Below are 21386 nucleotides of genomic sequence, written 5' to 3' on the forward strand. Positions count from 1 at the left end.
AGCCTGCATTATTTTTCCAGACCAGTAAACAACAGCAAACAGAGATAACAAGGTGTAGAGCTGGATGAACACAGCAGGCCAAGCAGCATCAGAGAAGCAGGAAGGCTGATGTTTTGGGCCTAGACCCTTCTTCAGAAATGGGGGAGGGGGAGGGAATTCTGAAATAAATAGGGAGAGAGGGGGAGGCGGATAGAAGATGGATAGAGGAGAATATAGGTGGAGAGGAGACAGACAGGTCAGAGAGGTGGGGATGGAGCCAGTAGAGGTGAGTGTAGGTGGGGAGTTAGGGAGGGGATAGGTCAGTCCAGGGAGGACAGACAGGCCAAGGGGGCAGGATGATGTTAGTAGGTAGGAGATGGGGGTGGGGCTTGGGGTGGGAGGAAGAACAGGTTAGGGAGGCGGGGACGAGCTGGGCTGGTTTTGGGATGTGGTAGGGGGCGGGGAGATTTTGAAGCTTGTGAAGTCCACATTGATACCATTGGGCTGCAGGATCCCAAGCGGAATATGAGTTGCTGTTCCTGCAACCTTCGGGTAGCATCGTTGTGGCACTGCAGGAGGCCCAGGATGGACATGTCGTCTGAGGAATGGACCATCCCAGGCCCCAAGAAGACTTTCCACATCAAGCAGATGTTTGCCTGCACATCTGCTAATGTGGTATACTGCATCCGCTGTTCTCGTTGTGGCCTCGTCTACATCGGGGAAACCAAGCAGAGGCTTGGGGACCGCTTTCAGAACGCCTACGCTCGGTTCGCACTAAACAACTGCACCTCCCAGTCGCGAACCATTTCAACTCCCCCTCCCGTTTCTCAGACGACATGTCCGTCCTGGGCCTCCTGCAGTGCCACAACGATGCTACCCGAAGGTTGCAGGAACAGCAACTCATATTCCGCTTGGGAATCCTGCAACCCAATGGTATCAATGTGGACTTCACAAGCTTCAAAATCTCCCCTCTCCCTACCGCATCCCAAAACCAGCCCAGCTCGAGCCCGCCTCCCTAACCTGTCCTTCCTCCCACCTATCCCCTCCTCCCACCTCAAGCCTCACCCCTATCTCCTACCTACTAACCTCATTCCGACCCCTTGACCTGTCCGTCCTCCCTGAACTGACATATCTCGTCCCTACCTCCCCACCTACACTCACCTCTACTGGCTCCATCCCCGCCTCTTTGACTTGTCTGTCTCCTCTCCACCTATATTCTCCTCTATCCATCTTCTATCCGCCTCCCCCTCTCTCCCTATTTATTTCAGAATCCCCTTCCCCTCCCCCATATCTGAAGAAGGGTCTAGGCCCGAAACGTCAGCCTTCCTGCTCCTCTGATGCTGCTTGGCCCGTTGTGTTCATCCGGCTCTACATCTTGTTATCTCAAATTCTCCAGCATCTGCAGTTCCTGCTATCTCTGAAACAGCAGCAAGCGTCTGCCTTTTGTTCTCTCTGATTAAATAAAACAAGCATCTGTTCAAAGTTCAAAGTTTAATTCTCAACTTAACTCACAGTTCCAAACCAAAAATGAGAAAAGTATAAGAACAATGATAGTCTCGACAATATCTTCAACACTTGCAATTCTTATTTGCTTTTATATAGGCTTTTATTAGGCTGTTTACATGTAAGTTATTTGAATCATCAATATTCCCTATTATAATTTACCACCAGTAAAATGTATGACCGTAAAATCATGACAGCACATTGTAACTGAGAACCTGTGCAATCATGTAAAAAATAGACTGAATAAAACTTATGATGGATGCAGAAGACAGGAAATGACAACCAATTCTTTTATGAATTATTTTTGTGAAATTTCTTATATTTCTGTTGCATAAAAACAAGAACTGAGCAGACAATATTCTAGTGTATGTAACAAAAGGTAGGTGTCATTGCTAATGCATTTATTTATCTTTGATATACTGAGAAAAGATAAATGTCAGAGTTGACAATGCACTGGAAGTGGGAACACAAAGCTTTATAAAATAGAATATATGGATTGTAAAATTCACAGCAATACACAATACTCCCAACAATAAGAATACATCAATGATATCTGCTCTGATAAAATAATTGTTGAAAGGTTGTTTGAAAATGCTTAAGCATAGACCATTAAGTCCAAATTCTCTGCCACAGAAAGCGGAGTTAGATATAGCTCTTATGGTTAAGGAGATCACAGGGTATGGGCAGAAAGCAGGAAAGGAATTGGCTAAAGAATGGAAAGTGCTGGAGAAATTCAGCAGGTCTGGCAGTGCCTGCAGAGAGAAGAACAGAGCTGGTCACTGGACTTGAAATGTTAGCTCTATTTTTTGGTTTACAGCTGCTGCCAGGCCTGCTGAGTTTCTCCAGCATTTACTATTTTTATGTAAAATCTCCATCACCTGTAAAGTCAGAAGTCACACAACACCAGGTCATAGTTCGACAGGTTTATTTGAAATCAGACAAGCTTACGGAGCACAGCCCCTTTGTTAGGTGCAGTGAGGGAGCAGAGCACACAGACCCAGAGTTTATAGGCAGAGAGATCAAGGGCAGAGAGGTTAAAAGATCGTACAATTGGTGTGAGTGGAATGTCAGATGACAAGTCTCTGCAGGTGACCAACAGTGTTAGACAGTGAGTAAAGAGTTAGCAGCTGAATAACCAGCAAAGGATGACCTATAATCCGATTAAGTGAGGCATGAGATAACTACAAAAAATTTAAAATAAGGTGGTGCTGGAGACAAACTAAATGACTGGAATTGCATGCCGAATTCAAAACTGTACAAACTAATTAAGGTAGAGAGAGCATAACAATTTATCAAGGTGATGCTGTCAAAACAGGACAGTAAGGAAGATTTTACAGATACAGAACAGTATAGTGGGGCCACCTGTAGCACGACATGAACCCAAGATCGTATTTGAGGCCATCTTCATGGGTACGGAGCTTGGCTATCAGTCTCTGCTCGGCGATTCTGCATTGCTGTGTATCTTGAAGTCCCCCTTGGAGGAAGCTTACCCAAAGATCGGACGCTGAATGCCGTTAACCGCAGCGACCAAAGAAGAAGGAGTGGAATTGGACTCCTCCGGAAGGCCGCTGCCCCAGGCTCGACATGTATGCTCAAACCATCAGAAGATGCATTAACACCAGATTTACCAGCAGTGCTCACAAGGTGGAACAGAACATCACCCAAACATAACGCAATGCCATCCATGCTGTCAAGACCAATTGCAACATTGTCATCAAACCAACAGACAAGGGAGGAGTCATAATCATACAGAGTAGAACAGACTACTGCAAAGAAGTGTACAGACAACTGAACAACCAGGAACACCACAGGCAACTACCAGCCGATCTGATGAAAGAACACACCCGTCAACTCAACAGCCTGATCAAGACCTTTGACCCAGTCCTTCAGAGTATCCTATGCGTTTTCATCCCGTGTACTTCTTGCGTAGGAGACTTCTATCGCCTTTCGAAGATACGAAAGGCCAACACACCTGGACATTCCATCATATTCAGGCAATGGGCCATGTGTGTGAACATCTCTGGCTATGTCGAAGGTATCTTGAAAGCCATTGTATAGGTAACCCCTAGCTTCCGCCGTGACACTGTAGATTCCTTACAGAAACTCAGCACCCACGGACCAGTCGAATCAGGAACATTCCTTGGCACAATGGATGTTTTGGTACTCTACATCAGCATCCCTCATGACGATAGCATTGCTGCAACAGCCTCAGTACTCAACACCAACAACTGCCAATTTTCAAACGCCATCCTACAACTCATCCCGTTTGTCTTCCACCATGTCTTCACCTTCGACAACCAGTTCTTCATCCAGACTCATGGAACAGCCATGGGGAACAAATTTGCACCCCAATATGCCAACATTTTCATGCACAAGTTTGAAGAAGACTTCTTTACCGTGCAGAACCTCCAATCAATGCTATACACCAGATATATTGACAATATTTCCTTCTTTTGGACTCATGGTGAGGAATCACTGAAATAACCACATAGTAATATCAAGAAGTTTCATCCTACCATCAGACTTACCATGGACTACTCTTCAGAATCAGTCTCATTCTTGGACACACACATCTCCATCAAGGATGGACACTTCACTCTACCGCAAGCCCACCTGCAGAGACTTATCATCTGACACTCCACTCACACAAGTTGTATGATCTTTTGATCTCTCTGCCCTTGATTTCTCTGCCTGTAAGCTCTGGGTCTGTGCGCTCTGCTCTGTCACTGCAACGACAAAGGGCTTGTGCTCCGAAAGCTTGTGTGAATCCAAATAAACCTGTTGGATTATAGCCTGGTGTCATGTGACCTCTTACTTTGTCCACCCCAGTCCAACACTGGCACGTTCACACCATGATCATCATCTACAGTCCCTTGTTTTATCGTACTGAGTTGGATGATTAGCCGTGATCATATTGAATGGTGGAGCATGCTCAAAGGGCTGAATGGCTGACTTCTGCTCCTGTTTTCTATGTTACTACAAGGAGTTGAATGGCCTCTTTCTATGTCATAACTTTTTGTAATGTTTCTAACAACCAATAATACAATTTAAAAAGTATTCCTGATATACAGAGTTAAAAAGATTGGCAAATAAAGAAAATTGCTGTGATGTAGAGTCTTGAAACATCCACTTTTATTCATGTTAAAGCTAAAGTCACCATACTCCTAGAAGACAATAGGGCTGCTCTCTCCTTAGAGAGGGACAACTAGTAGTAAGATTAACCTGAGATTTACCATAACTCAGGGAAGCGGTGATGTTGAAAAAGAGAGTACTTCGTGGTAACCTCAGCTGGTGCAGAAACTGAACCCATGCTGTTGGCGTCATTTTGCATCGCAAACCAGGTGTCCAGCTCTAGATTTCTTCAAGAGGGGAAATACTTCCTCAATGTCCAGTCTCAATACTGTTGTAATGTAGGGAATCCAGCAGCCAATTGCTACACAGCAAGCTTTCTGAAATAGCACTGGCAAGAAAACGTGCTTTCTTGATGCTGGTTAGGAAGGAGCTATAGGTCAGCAAGGGTAATCTTCACCCCTGTCCACAGCAATTCTGCCATGGGATGTTTTACATTCATCTTGGAGTAGACACAGCCTCAGTTAATGTCTCAGCTTGAAGGATGATGCCTTGAACATTACAGCACCCCTACTATATTGCACTGGATGAATCTTTAGATTGAGAGAAGAAATCGTTATCAACTAAGCCAAATATTTTGTCACCAACTTGAGAGATGCAGTAAATTGTTATCAAATGTTCAGGCTTAGCCTTTTTTTTGTTCTGATTTTGGGGGTTAAAGGAGAGGGAAATCAATTTATCTGAAAGGATTTGCTCAAGTCACACTTTTTTTTTCCATTTCTTTACTCGTGATGGCATTGATCCTGAATCAATTTGGATAAAAAAGAGGTTCAATGGCCAGCAACAAGTTTGAAATTCTGAATATGAACAAACTTAAAAGGTTGGAAATGGAATGTTGGTCATTTGAATCCAGTTCAGATGCACATAAAAAGTCAAAAAGGAAAGGTGCTATTAAAATGAAGGGCAGTCCATACATTCACATAAAGGATATGACATCTTCTCACTGTGGTATTTTGAATGCCCTGTTTATCTCAAAGACCAGCTTGATCTTGGTAAAATTGTGTTTGTCTACATTAATGTCTGCAGTGTCATTTATACTGGTAGCGAGACATTTCAAGGGCATTTGACAAATATAAAATCTCTTTGCTTGATGCAATGACATTTTGCAAAAATGTGAGAATGTCAGAACAGCAGTGTGACAGATCTGTGGTCACAGTTAATACCAAGCGTCAATTAAAGCATTTTCAGTAGACATAGATAATATCAATGCCAAAGAAAAGTTCATGTATGTGACTAAGAAAGACCTACAGATACATTGCGATGCAGAAAATGCTCTGTCTCAAAACACAAAAGGCTTAATTTTGGTCAGCAACTTCCAAGCAATATTTTAAAGGCATTTGACATTTACTGTAAATTTGTTTAGAAAAAAAATCACAAATGCACGATGGTGTTGACATAATTGGTGTTGACCACTGATATTTTAAGGAAATAACTGTTGTCATACTTTATAGTGAGCTAAAAGCGAATACTGCAAAGCACGGAGGACTTGCAATGAAGGATCCATATGTTGGGAGTACACAATAGATGAGCCACTAAGTCAATATGGAAGGTACAAGTTTCCTTTCAGAAGTCATCATTTATCCCTTAACCAAAATCTAAAACAGAACACCTGGTTGTTATTGCAAGGCTATTAGTGGGAACACATTGTACACAAATTGGCTATCAACTTTTCTGCATTACAAAAGCAATTAGAATTCAAGGACACTTTATTGGCCGCAAACTTTTTCATGACATCCTGAAGTCAACCAGTGTTCCATATAAATGCAAGTCTTTACTTCATCACTGGGTGTCAGTGAGAACATTTTGTGGTGGGAGTCCTCTTTGAGTCCCACTTTAAAATAATTAGTAAGATGGAAGTTATTCATTTTGAGGTAGAAAATCCCCAACTCCCATCTCTGAATTCCTGAATTCTGATTAGTTCGCGGAGGCAATACTTCCATTGTAGATGTCGAAGTCAGCCCTTATTTGAGAATGGGTGCTAACAAGCAGTGCAGTCTTGCTATTCTTACCTTATAATACAGTCAAAGGAAAGCATACAGTTGATAACGTATGAAATACACAGGGATTTTATTGGGTCAAAACTTCTAGGGCCCGGTCTACAATCCAGACAAAGGTTGCTGTATATGTCACTGAGGAGGTTTTTTTTTATTTGTTCATGGGATGGGGACATTGCTGGCTCAGCCTGACATTTATTACCTGTCCCTATCTTGCCCTTGAGAAGGTAGTGGTGAGCTGCCTTCTTGAACCATTGCAGTCTATTTGGTCAAGGTACACCACCGTGCTGTTAGGGAGGGAGTTCCAGGACTTTGAGCCAATGACACTGAAGGAACGGCAATGTATTTCCAAATTAAGATGGTGAGTGCCTCAGAAGGGAACATGCAGGCAGTGGTATTTGCATGTATCTGCTGCCCTTGTCCTTCGAAAATGGAAGTGGTTGTAGTTTTGGAAAGCGCAGTCTGAAGAACATTGGTGAATTTCTGCATTGCATCTTGCAGATGATACACAGTGTAACTACTGAGTGTCAGTGGTGGAGGGAGTCAATGTTTGTGGATGTGATGCCAATCACTAAGCTTCTTTGTCTGGATGGCGTTTGCATTGTATGTACTGTGTAGTAACAGACCATTCAACCCAACAAGTCTATGTTTGTGTTCTTCCTATACATGAGCTCTCTCGTAACATCCTCCTTCAAACCCCATCATCATATTCTCCTTTTCTCCTTTTCCGAATGTGTTATCTAGTATCCCCTCAAATACATCTACACTAATTGTCTCAATCACTCTCTGTACTAGCGATTTTCATGTTCTAACCATTCTGAGTAAAGAAGCTTTTCCATAATTCGCTATTGGATTTATATGGATTATATGTTGTATTAATGGCACAGAATCACATGAGATATACAACACAGAAACAGGATGTCTGGTTCAACTAGTTCATACCAGTGATACTGCTCCATATCAGCCTCTTCCACCTATTCCCATCAAACCTAGCAGCAAAACCATCCATTCCTCATGAGTGGAAAGGTGTTCTCAATATCAGGGAATTCCTGATAATGCATATAAATGCATACAGGACACCCAGTTTCAGCTGGACTGGCAAATGGAGGCTGTGGGATAATTTCCAGCTTTTTTATATCACCCTCACCAGTACGCTGGATGAGCTGAAGAATTTCTGTACCAAAACCTTCCAATCTGCTTACTGAACATTTTGCTGACTTCACTGTGGCCAGTACTTTGAAAAAAATACTGTAATGTTACAAATGCAGCAAACAGGCATATACATTTGACATCACTTAATCATTAAAGCATCCAGAGTTAATTAATGACTGTCAGATTCAATAACTCCTCCATCTAATGATGGCCTTGACAGGATCTACTGTTTAAACACAAGTCTATCAGCAGTAACACCCAAGATGTTAAAATCAATTAGAAATGCATGCAGCTGAATCTGAATAAGAGCCATTGATGGCAGAACTCCCTCTTTTTAAGATACTTGTTTCTGCTTTGAAGAATGCACTCACAATCATTTAAAGTTATTGATCTAACACATTGTGGAATCCAACCTTGCCATCCTCTGAAGCAAGTTAAAAGGATAATTGTGACAGTGATAGATGATGGCACTGGGTTAGCCTGATGTGAACAGACAGCTCTCAGTGTCAAAAAACTATGGTGAAATTGGGCAGCACTCGACTACACAAAGGCAGATCGAAAGTCAGAGGAAGTTCTGCATAGTGCATTGGTCTGAACAAAGTTCAGACAAAAAACAGGGAATGTTTCCAAAGACATTCCTGCTCCTGAGGTTGCAATCCTCCAGGACTGCCTTTGGAGTCTCAAGGAATTAAATATCCAATCTCCAGAACACCACTATGAGCAACAAAAGAGAAAAAAATAGTGGGCCATAAAGTAATTATTTTGTAAACAACAAAAAAATCTTTGAACCAAGTTGTTTATTAGTTATCAGAATATTGGACGTAGGGACATGACAATCAAGAATCATCCAATTAATTATTGAGGAATCTCTTTACGTCCCAATTGATGGGGATGGATGATGCACTGGATGTTTGGGCAATGAATGATAGGAGTATGGAGACCTGATGGATGGAGGCAGGAGGTCATGTCTTCAGGAAAACAATCTTCCTTTCTTATCTTCCCTGAATTATCTGTAACCAGGAATAATTAGCACCCATTTCAAACGTGCTTTGAGCCAGGTGTCTGTTCTTGCCACATCAGATTTCCACATGACAATCTGTGTCTCTAACTCCCAATGTTATTTAATATACACTATGCATTCGCACACATGCAGTTAATCCTGATTCAAATTATTTCAATCTTCCCCTTAACCTGATTTGACCTGCTAATTAGCTCTTCAGCATTTTGTGCAAATGGCATTACTTTCTGACATTCTCTCCTGGGTCCTACACCCCCACAGAATTAATTTAAAGCCTCTCCGACCGCATTAGTAAAATTATCCAAAAGGAACTCAGCCCTGTCTCTGTTCAGATGCTATCCATCTGGCTTGTACAGGTACCATCACTCCCAGATCCAGACCGAGTTGACACAGGAAACAGAAGTCCTCCCTCCTCCACGATCTTTCTAGCCATTCATTCACCTGTCTTCTCCTATTTCTGTACTTGTGCGCAGGTGGTACTGGGAATAATCCAGAGCCCATGATTTTTGGGGGTTTCTGTTTGGCATTTCTTGACCCACCTCCCTAAATTCTGACAACATGATCACATTCCCCTTCCTACTTCTGTCATTGGTACTAGTGTGGACCATTAAGTCTAAGTGATCACTCATTTTCAAAAGTATGTCCCACAGTGATTCTGTGACATCCTTGATTGTGGCACCAGGGAGAGAACATATCATTCTGGAGTCCCATTTGCAGATGGACAAACCCCAGTCCATTACCCTAATTAATGAATCCTCCATCACGACTGATTTTCTGCTTATCCCTTCTCTCCTTTACAACTGGACTTCTCATGGTGCTATTGGCCTGGTGCTCACTGCACTTTTCAGAGGAACCATGATGTTCACTAGTATCCAAAATCGAAATCAATTATAGAGTCATAGAGTCACACAGTATGGAAACAGACCCTTTGGTCCAACTCATCCATGCTGACCATAGTTGCCAAACTGAACTAATCCCACATTCTCTGCATTTGGCTCTTATCCCTTTAAATCTTTCCTAAATGTCTTTTAAATGTTGTAACTGCATCTACCACTTCCTCTGACATTCATTCCACATGTAAGCCACCTTCTGTGTGAAAAAGTTGCCCCCTCTGGTCCCCTTTAAATCTTTCTCCTCTCACCTGAAAAATATACCCTCTAGTTTTGAACTGCCCTACCCCTACGGGGAAAAAAACCCTTGCCATTCAGCTTATCTTTACCCCTCATGATTTCATAAACCTCTGTAAGGTCACTCCTCAATCTGCTATGCTCTAGTGAAAAAGGTCCCTGCCTATCCAACCTTTCCTAATAACTCAATGGAGGAGGTGATGTCCTAGTGGTATTATCACTGGACTGTTAATCTAGAGGCCCAGATAATGTCCTTGGAACTTGGGCTCAAATCCCGCCATGGCAAATGGTGGAATTTGAATTCAATAAAAAAAAGATCTGGAATTAAAAGTCTAATGATGACCATGAATCCATTGTTGATTGCTGGAAAAACCCATCTGATTCACTAATGCCCTTTAGGGAAGGAAACTACCATCCTTACCTGGTCTGGCCTACATATGATTCCAAACCAACAGCAATGTGATTGACTCTTAACTGCTCCCTAGGCTCTTAGGGATGGGCAATAAATGCTGCCTAGCCAGCACCACCCTTATCCCATGAATGAATAAAAAAACTCAAACCTTCCTGTCCCACCAATATCTTTGTAAATCTTTTCTAAACCCTCTCCAATTTAATACTATTGTTCATATGGAAGAGCAACCAGAACTGTACACAGTACTCCAAAAAAGGGCTCGAAAATGTCCTGTTTAACCACCACATGACATCCCAGTATATACTCAATGGTCTGAGCAATGAAAGCAAGCATGCCAAAAAACTTCTTAACCATCCTGCCTGTGATGCAACTTTCAAAGAACTATGTACCTGAACCCTCTAGGTCTCTCTGTTCGACAACTCTACCTAGGGCCCTACCATTAACTGATTAAGTCCTGCCCTTGTCTGTTTTACCAAAATGGAATACCTCGCATTTATCCAAATTAAACTCCATCTGCCGCTCCTCAGCTCATTGGCCCAATTGATCAAGATCCCTTTGTAATCTTAGATAACCCTTTTCACTGTCCCTGAACCACCAATGTTGGTGTGTTCTGCAAACTTACTAACCATGTTTCCTAAATTTGCATCCAGCTTTCTTAATATATTCATCCATGGGATTGTTTATATAAATGACATACTGTGGACCCAGCACTGATCCCTGTGGAACACCCTGATCACAGGCATCCAGTCTGAAAAACAACCCTCCACAACCCTTCTCTTCAGTGGGATCTGGTGGGAGTGTTCCACTTACCTGCCTGTGGTTCTCTTGGACAGTTTGTCAGTCACTCATTCCCTTTCTGCTTGCATGCCCCAGCTTGAAGTGTGATTCCCAGCAGCCCCCGCCTGCCCCCAGAATGGACTATCCACGTAACTCACAGCCTCTCAGATGCACAATAGTGATCCTAGCTGCTGTTTGAGTTCTGAAACCCTGCACTCACATGTTTCTAGCAATGACACTTCCTACACATGTGTTCATCCAGGTTATTTGAAGCATCCACATATTCCCCAGATGCTACAGTATTCAACATGGTCGAGCTGCCCTGACATAATTTAAACTTAATTTTATATTTTTAACTATGAACTGAAAGTCAGAGATTGGTGAATTTACAGCTATCAAATGAAGTTATTTTGACTTATTGGAAAACTCAGCCCTCTCATGAGCGTTTCAACTGCCAGACTGTTCGAGGTTGACATAAATAGAAAAGTATAAAGAAATGAGCATCTCTCTTTCCTCCTCATTGAACTCCCTTAGTCACCAAAATCACAATGATTCCACACTGCGCTCCGAGTTTCTGCCTCACTGGTGTTCCTGTGAATTACCTCGGGATGTTTTATTAAAGTGCTACAAAAAAGTTGTTTTAAACTGTTAAGTTTTGAACAGTGTTACAGGCAGTGTTCAAATGCAAACAGGTTAATAAAATGAAATCATGCTGATTGATAATTATTTGTGTGGACACCAACATGTACATAAAGTGCCTTTGCCTCCTATTTTAACAAAGCCGTCAATCTATTTATGTTAAAATCATAAACATCTCTTAAAATAGATGATAAACATTTTGAAAGGTTGATTGAGTGATTGCTTTATTGTCACATGTACTGAAATACAGTGAAAAGCTTTGTTTATGAGCAATAAAGGCAGATCATAATAAGCAAGGATATACAGATCAAAAAGACTTAGACAAGCATACAGGTTACATCGCACAGGGCATGCGCTAGGTGAGATCAACATTAACAAGATCGGCATTATTTGAAGCTAGAGAGTCCATTCATCAGTCTAATAATGGCCAGGAAGAAGCTGTCCCTGAAACTGCTGGTGCATGTGTTCAGGCTTCTGTATCTTCTGCCTGATGGAAGAGTTTGTAAGAGATCGTTACTGGGGTGTGATGGGTCTTTAATGACATTAGCAGCCTTTCCGCCGTGTAAGTGGAGTCCATGGATGGAAGGTTGGCTTCCGTGATGGTTTGGACTGTGCACACCACCTTCTGTAGTTCGTCATGGTCCTGGGCAGAGCAGTTGCCATACCAGGCCGTTATCCACCCGGACAGCATACTTTCAATTGTGTATGGTGGTGATGGAACATGCCAAATTTCCTGAGGTGCCTGAGGAAGAAGAGGCATTGTTGTGTCTTCTTGACCATCGCATTTATGTGCGAAGTCCAGGACAGGTTGTTGGTTATCGTCACTCCAAGGAACTAGATGCTGTCCACCCTCTCCACCTCAGTTCCGTTGATGTAGATGGGGGTGTGTTCTCCTCCTTTCTTTCTGAAGTCAATGATCAGTTCTTTAGTTTTGCCAACATTGAGATAAAGGTTGTTCTCATTGCACCATGTCACCAAGCCCTCTATCTCCTCTCTGTATTCCGATTCGTCATTGGTAGGTATCCATCCTATCACTGTGGTGTCATTAGTGAACTTGTAGATGGCAAATAAAAGCCAAAAGAACTGCAGATGCTGTAAATCAGAAACAAAAGCAGAAGTTGCTGGAAAAGCGAAATAAGAGAAATAAGAGTTAATGTTTCGGGTCTGATGACCCTTCCTCAGAACTGCTAGACCTGCTGAGCCTTTCCAAAAACTTCTGTTTTTGTTTTTGAACTTGTAGATGGTATTCATTTGGAATTTGGCAACACAGTCATCGGTGTTCAGGGAGTACAGTAGGGGGCTGAGGACGCATCCTTGGGGGCGGGGTTGAGTGTTATTGTGGAGGAGGTGCAGTTACCTATCCTCGCTGATTGCGGTGTATGGGTCAGAAAGCTGAGGAGCCAGTTTCAGAGGGTGGAACTAAAACAAAGGTCATGGAGTTTTGAGATCAGTCTGAAAGTGATAATGGTGTTGAAGGCAGAGCTGTAGTCATTGAGCAGGTGTCTGACATAGGTGTCCTTGTTGCCCAGGTAAGTATAAAAGTCCTGGTGATATAAGATAGGATTTCACATGATTTCAGATGCAAATGGGCTACTGACACCCTAGTTAAAAACAGAAATTGCTGGAGCAACTCAGAAGCTATGGAAATGAATGTACATTCCATTATTCAAAAAGTGGGGAGAAAGTAGGAAACTACAGACTGGTTGGGTTACCATCTATCACATGGAAGATGTTATAGCAGGGAACTTAGAAAAATTCGTGCTAATCAAGCAGAGCCAAAATAGTTTTATGAAAGGGAAATCATGTTTAACTAATTTCTTAGAATTCATGAAACCACATCCCCAGAATATTAATCTGGGGCCTGGGTTACTAGAAGAATGAGGGGGATCTAATAGAAACACATAAAGTTATGAAGTAAATAGACAAGATAGAAGCAAGGGAGGCTGTGTCCACTGGCGGGTGTAACTAGAGCTAGAGGGCATAGCCTCAAAATAAGGAGGAGTAGATTTAGTACTGAGTTGAGGAGAGACTTCTTCACCCAAAGGGTTGTGAATTTGTCGAATTCTCTGCTCGATGATGCAGTTGAAGCTATCTCGTTGAATGTGTTTAAGGCAAACATAGATAGATTTTTGAACAATAAAGCAATTAAGGGTTATAGTGAGTGGGCAGGTAAGTGGAGCTGAGTCCACAAAAGATCAGCCATGATCTTATTGAATGGTGGAGCAGGCTCAACAGGCCAGATTGCCTAATCCTGCTCCTATATCTTATGCTCGTGTTCTTATGTTCGAGTCCAGTAACTTTACCACTACACCGCTCCATCCCCTACAAATTGATGCAGGTGGAGTAGCTGTTACATATCCCTGAGAAAATTCAGATGATAGAGAGGAGATTGGAGATAACTTGATGAGTGGAAGAATAGATAGTAATGAAGAAGTGGAAGGGCATGATGGTTGTGGCCCACATTCATTCAATATGGATTTAGTTATCTTCCTGCTTCCCATTCATTAATTACTGTAACTTTTAAAATCTTTTGCGATAGGTAAGAAGTAATCCCGAAGTCTGACCTACAGGCAGATCACTGTTATAAAAGGTGAAAGATTCTAAAGACTGCATTAAGGTCCATCCAATCTGATGGTGTCATGAGGATTTGGGAGGATCTTCCGTATCAGAGCAAAGTCCATTTCCAGGTTTTTAACTTGCCCTCTTAGCACTCATTTACTTTGTGGCTGCTTGGATGCTCACAGCATCTCTGCCTTGCCTTGCCTTTTTGTAATTGCTGTATCATTCAGAACTTACAGCCTTACAGTACATGCCTTGTCTTTCAGGCTATACACTAAAGTCATGCAGCTTATCATGGTTAAGGGGTGATCAGTCAAAGGGTGACCATTTTCCTGTACGGCTCGATTTGATGTCAATATCACATCTGCAGCATGTGCCAGCAGCTTATGTGGCAAACACACTCAATGTGCTTCAACAAAAATACCACATCGCAAACTCTAATGGGATCACTATTCAGATGGGTCCAGGGGGACTCTGTATACTGAAGACCCCTCACTTCAGTTAGGGTTGGTTGGGTGAGTGGGGCTGTCAGGGTCAATGGGTCCATATCATTAAAGTCTGGGGAGAGGTTTTTGGCCAGTCCTGCAGGTCCAATGCAATTAGTTTAGGGAGTAGCAGTAAGTCAGTCGGTGAACATAGAACATAGAACAGTACAGCAACAGTACAGGCCCTTCGGCCCACAGTGTTGTGCCGACCTATTATCGACCTATTATCTACCCGGCATACCCTACATTTTACTATCTTCCATATGCCAATCCAAGAGTCGCTTCAAAGTCTCTAAAGTATCTGACTCCACTACCACTGCAGGCAGCGCATTCCACACGCCCACACTTTGTGTAAAGAACCTACTCTGACATCTCCCCATACCTTCCTCCAATCTATTGAAGTTTTTTTGCCTAGATTTGGAAAGATATCACTATTCCTTCAGTGTCGCTGGATCAAAATCTTGGAAGTCCCTCCTTTTCAACTTTGTGGGTTTACCTGCAACAAGGAGACTGCACTGGTTCAAAGTGGCAACTCATTGTTACCTTCTTGGGAACAACTAGGGATGGACAATAAGTCCTGGCCCAGCCAGTGATGCCAAGTCTCATGAGTGAATTTTAAATGTGGCTCCCAGGTATTGAGAAGGCAATGTGTTTGGTAAATTTCATTCATAGAACCAAATGGAAGAACCAAATATTCCTCAGTATCCAGCTAATAGACATAGCCTTCAATCTTTGATTATGCTTTTACATTGGTTAGAAAGCAGCAACGATGAGGCTGTCGCCCAAGTCAGTCAGGGGCCATGAGGTCCGGGAGGTCTGTTCACTGCAAGTGCAAAAGGGTTATTAGTGGGCCCACTGCTGTGGTTGGTAAGCTGAAAAAGTCAATCATGGGCATCGAAGGCAGCATGTTGGTATGCAATGGGGATAACATTGTGAAGGGGAGGCAACTCACCTTGCAATGGTGGGAGATGGTGAGGCACGTAATATTGTGGTGAGGGGTCATTGATGGTCACCATCATGCTGGCTTCAATGGCAGTGCAGTGCATGTGTTTCACACATGTGAGCCCTCAGTAGTTTTACTTTCTTCTATTGCTTCCACCACATCTAGGCACAGCGCAAGGGTTTATAGCTGGGGTGGAGGGAGCCTGCCCAGTACTGGAGCCTGTTGGCCTGTGGGCCAGGGGAACCCTGGAAGTGTTTATGGCTGGAAGACCCAGACATGTTCAGAGTGCCCGGGCCAGATGCAGGCTCACTCTGTTCAGCTTGAACTCCTACAGGGTTGGGGATTACAGGTGGGATAGAGGCTGGAAACCTGGGCACTTCTGAAGTATCCTGAGTGGAGAATTCTGGAAGGTCCATTTGTGGTTGCTTCCTTGGCTGGATGCATTCTGACACTGTCCTGTGTTCATGTGAGGAAGGGGTACTTGAAATGAGTTCAAAGTCCCTTGTCTGTCCCCCACCACCTTGTTATTGGTACTGATAGCCAATGGGCTACAGAAAAGGAGTGCAGGAGTCAGCCTTGCTGGTGCTTCCTCTGAGGGATCTATAAGTTTTTTCTCAAAGGTGGAGGCGGAGATGTTGGTTTGAGGTCAAGGCTGTGTTGTTAGGGACCATAAAAGATGAAAGCGATAGGATGGGGAAAGGCCATGGAAGGATTTAAAAACAAGGATGACAATTTTAAAATTGAAATATCCCTTTCAAACAGTCAGTAGATCACCATGAGCAGGGGTAATATGTAAGTAGGGCTTAGTGCAAGTTAAGACACAAGCAGGTACTTTAGTGTAGTACTGAAGGAGTGTGGCACTATTGTAAGTGTTGATTTACAGATAGGAGGTTAGACGTAGGCTTCATCTCTCTCTTTCTCTCTCCCTCTCTCTCTCTGGTAGATATGAAAGCTCCCATGCCACTACTTGAAGATGATAGAGAGAATTAATTAGGTGTTTTGGGCTATTTTTATTCTTGAACCAACATTAGTAAAAGCCTATTATCTGGTAACTTGTCCAATTACAATATGTGGGAGCTTTCTGCATATGCATTGGCTGCCATGTTCCCTACATCACAAGAATGGTTGAACTTCAGAAGTGCTTCATTGTTCACTAATCACTTTGGGGATGTCCTCAGCACATTTTTTTTGGTTTCTCCTTGAAAACAATGCATTGCTCAAATGGTTAAATTTGTTTGTGCGATAGTAGGTGTTGAATATTATATTGACAGGTTCTCCAATCCGTAGATGTGAAACCTGGATGGCAGGTCAGGAGTCTGTACAAGAGATACAATTGGTCTCATAAGGTCCTGACTTCCCATTGGCCAGCTGACAACTCCATTTTGCAGATGGGTTCTCAGAGCATCATATTACATGATGTAAGAAGGTCCGACAAGTGTGCATACGTTACTGACCTACATTTAACAGGGTAGAATGTAGCTCTGTAAAATAGAGTAAGACCCATGATAACAAGCCAGCAGCCTACTTTTAGTTCCATTGATTTCAAATCTCATTCTACTATAAAGATATAGGTGTGTGAATTGTCAGAAAATGGATAGAACTTAGAATCATACAGCACATAAGATCATTTGGTGCATCACGTCCATTCCCACTTTCTGAAAGAAATATCTAAATAATTTTATTTCCCCACTGTTGTCCCGTGGCCCTTGCTTTTTTCTTTCTATGTTTGCATTCAATTCTCCTTTAAACGTTACTGTTCAATCTGCTTCCACTGTGCTGTCAGATCATAGCAACTGGCACTTTAGAAGCAGTGTTTCTTTCTTTCTGGCCTTTATGCCAATTATTTTAACCCATTGTTCTCAGATTGATGAAAGCAGTTTCTCCCTATCCATTCTATCAAAGCTATCATCATTTTGTTGGCCGACATTCCATTTCCCCTCAATCTTTTCAAATTGTCAAGAGAATTATTCTACCTTCTCCACCAGAGTAATATTGTGGATATTAAAATATTTTGATAATTCCCACATGGGACTTGGTTTAAAACATAAAATTGAAGAACACTAAATATAATTGGAAAACGTGTTCCTCACCAACTTTATTGCTTGGCAATGCCCTTCTGCTATGGATATAAATGAATGAATGTCGTGATCAGATTGAAAAAAGACATTACTCATCGGCAAGGCACCAGTTATTTCTGCGCTTTTCCATAAAAATCAATAGTGTCACTTGATTTCATGGGGCTGACCTGCTATCTGATAGCAATCTGATTGGGAAATGATGCAGAATAGGAGATAGCAGAGAAAGCCATTCATCACTGAGATAGCCCAGTGGCCTTTTTAGTATGAGGCAGACACAAGACAATAGGTTTGGCATGTTAGTTTCTGAAAACTTGGAATTTCATGTTGATACTGGAGTAAATGTGTTGCCTTCTAGTTAAGATATTACCAATTTTAAAAATAAACACTTATTACATACCAAACTGTTAGATAGCTTTTGAAATTGCCAACACAACCCAGCAGCATTTTATTGAAATGATTGTGTAGGGGTCATGTCTTTATCAACAGATATTATTGTCTGTTTCTATTAATTGTCTGTGGAGTAGTCTTCACAGGAGAAAACTTCAAAGTAAGTTGTCTTTGGTGCAGGCACTGAGCTGATGAAAAGTTGTTTGGTTTCTTCTCAAATCATTCAAAGCACCAAGATGAATGTTGTGAAGAGTAAAGTGATAGACGCTAGAAATAAAATACTGTGCATACTGGAAATCTGGAACTAAAACAGGAAATGCTGGAAACACACTACCTATAACACATCGGTGTAACACTGCAAGAAGGCAGTTCACTAACACCTTCTGCTGGGCAACTAGCGATAGGTAGTGAATTCTGACCCAGCCAAAGATGCTCCTATCCCATGAATGAATAAAATAAAATTTACACAGATATGGCTGTGGATAGAGAGTGTAATACTATGACTTTAAGAGGTGTATTTTGTCCTGTTTTATTTGAAGAGAAGTTTTAAGTCAGAGGCATTGAGCTGCCTATTGAAAGCCAATAAAGAGGCCTTGGGTTTTTTTTTAAAAGTTGGAACAATAGAAGCAGCCTGAATGGGAGGAACAAGCTCCCACTTGAATCAGGGCCTTTAGTTTTAGTGAAGAGAAATCAGAATTACTGTTTCAGGTCCAGTGACGCTTTCTCAGAACTCAGAACCAGTTCTGAAGAAGGGTCACTGGACCCGAAACGTTAACTCTGATTTCTTTTCACAGGTGCTACTAGACCTGCTGAGCTTTTACAGCAACTTCTGTTTTCATTTCTGATTTACAACATCGGCAGTTCTTTCTGTTTTTTTAGTTGTAGTTTTCAGTAGCAGCTGCTGGGGTCTTGAAGCTGGGTTTGGAGGCTGCAGTACATCTTTCCCCGTCACTGTCTCTATCAGAGTTTTCTCAATGTTTTTTCCCTCCTGGATTGGAGAATCACATGCAACACAATCTATTTTATTGAATTTGCCTTTTGCCAAGGGTGTGTTTATGGGGTGTTACAATATTGGAACAGTTACTGGTTAGTGGTCAAATAATCTATTATTCTGTTAAGTTTTCCAATAGAGTTAATTATTCCAGTTTCTTCTTTCTTTTGTTGTATTTTCACTATAGTGTATGAATAAAGTGAGTTTTGCTTCAATCCTGGTAGTTTGACCAATTGAATTGTATCCAGAATGCAATGCCTGGCACTTGCCTTTAACATAAGAACAAGTTAGGGTCTAGGCTATCTTCTTAATATATTTTGAGGGGGTTTGGTCTGGTCCATAACAAGACAGATAGTGTCAAAACCTTGAATCGAATAGGAATTTTCAAGTCAAGAAAGTAAATACTGGTGAATGTTTCTTTTTACCTATCCTGCAGATGTTTAGATATGTTACAGAGGTCAGCAGCTAAAGGGGAGGCAATGGCCTTATTGTATTATTGCTGGACTGTTAATCCAGATAACGTTCTGGGGACCCGGGTTTGAATCCAGCCACAGCAATTGGTAGAATTTGAATTCAATAAATATCTCTCTAAAAAGAGTCTAAAGATGACTGTGAATCCATTGTCAGTTGTTGGAAAAACTAATGCCCTTTAGGGAAGGAAAATGCCATCCTTACCTGATTTGGCCTACATGTAACTCCAGACCCACGCAATGTGGTTGACTCTTAACCGCCTTCTGGGCGGTTAGGGACGGGCAATAAATGCTGCCCTCATCCTGCAAATGAATAAAAGAGAAAAAGAAATCGAGATCAGGAAGCAACCCTGCAATAATCTCCTCGGGAAACCAAGGAGCCATAAAAGAAAGGAAGTTGTCAAATTCCGTCATTGCATTCTAATCTGTGCTGAGACATCCAAGATCCAAGAATTGTTTTTGGGGTGGCATGGTGGCTCAGTAGTTAGCACTGCTGCCTCACAGCGCCAGAGACCCCAGTTTGATTCCACCCTTGGGTGATTGTCTGTGTGGAGTTTGCACATTCTCCCCATGTCTGTGTGGGTTTCCCTTGGATGCTACAGTTTCCACCCACAGTCCATAGATGCGCAGGCTAGGTGGATTGGCCATGCTAAATTGTCTGTAGAGTTCAGGGATGCGTAGATTAGGTGGGTTATAGGGGGATGGGTCTGGGTGGGATACTCTGTGGGTCAGTGCAGACTTGTTGGGCCGAAGGGCCTGTTTTCACACTGTAGGGATTCTATAATCTCCACGACAATTGTTTAGGCCCTCCTGCCCCAGCATATTGTCAGTCTTCCCAACCACAGAATTATCGCAGTGCTATGGCACAAGAGGAGACCACCTACTCCAGCTGTCCAAATGGGCATCATTAGTGCCATGCTTCTGCCTTTTGCCCATACCCCTGAACATTATTTGAACAGAAACAAACAATCTCCTATGCCCTTTTGAATGCCTCAGTTGAAGCTGCTGCCATCACCATATTTCCACGTTGGCCCAATACCACGCATAGTATGAAAAAAAAATCGTCTTCCTCACATTTGCTTCCCACAAATTACTTTAAATCTATGTCCTTTGCTCTTGATCCTTTTGCATGCGGGAGCAGTTTCTCCCTATCTACTTTACCCAACTGTCCATTATTTTGGAAACCGCTGGAACATTGCAGCAGACCCAGGATGGAAAGGTCAGTGTCGGAACAAGGTGGAGAAGTTAAGTGACCAGCTACAGGAAACTGCTTGCACATTGAATGGAGGTGTTCCATTATGTGATTACTCTCATCTTTTCTTATGTTCTCTGCATGGTTCAGATCTCCAACATCCACAATGCTTTATTTTTGTAATTGAGCCTGCAAGTTAAGATTAAAAGGCTGTGAAAACTATTATGTTTATTTTCAGGAAAAACATAGATATTTTATAAAAGACGCAATAACATTTCAAGAAATTCTTTTTTACCCTAGAAAATGCAAAAATGAACAAGTAAATTGGCAGCTTCTAAGATCTTACACAAAGCCTCAAAACACTATGCAAATCGGAACAGTTCTACTATCCTAAGATCTGTACAATACCATTGAATTGAACATTCTAAATATTGTTCTATCTCACAGTCAACAATTGTAGCTCATTTGAAAGAAAGCCAAACTGCTTAAATACACTGCTCATTAGTTTGACATTTTTATATTGCTGAACATTACCAATTATATTTAGAGAC

The sequence above is a fragment of the Rhincodon typus genome, chromosome 7 (assembly GCF_021869965.1).
Source record: "Rhincodon typus isolate 14 chromosome 7, sRhiTyp1.1, whole genome shotgun sequence".
NCBI lineage: Eukaryota > Metazoa > Chordata > Chondrichthyes > Orectolobiformes > Rhincodontidae > Rhincodon > Rhincodon typus.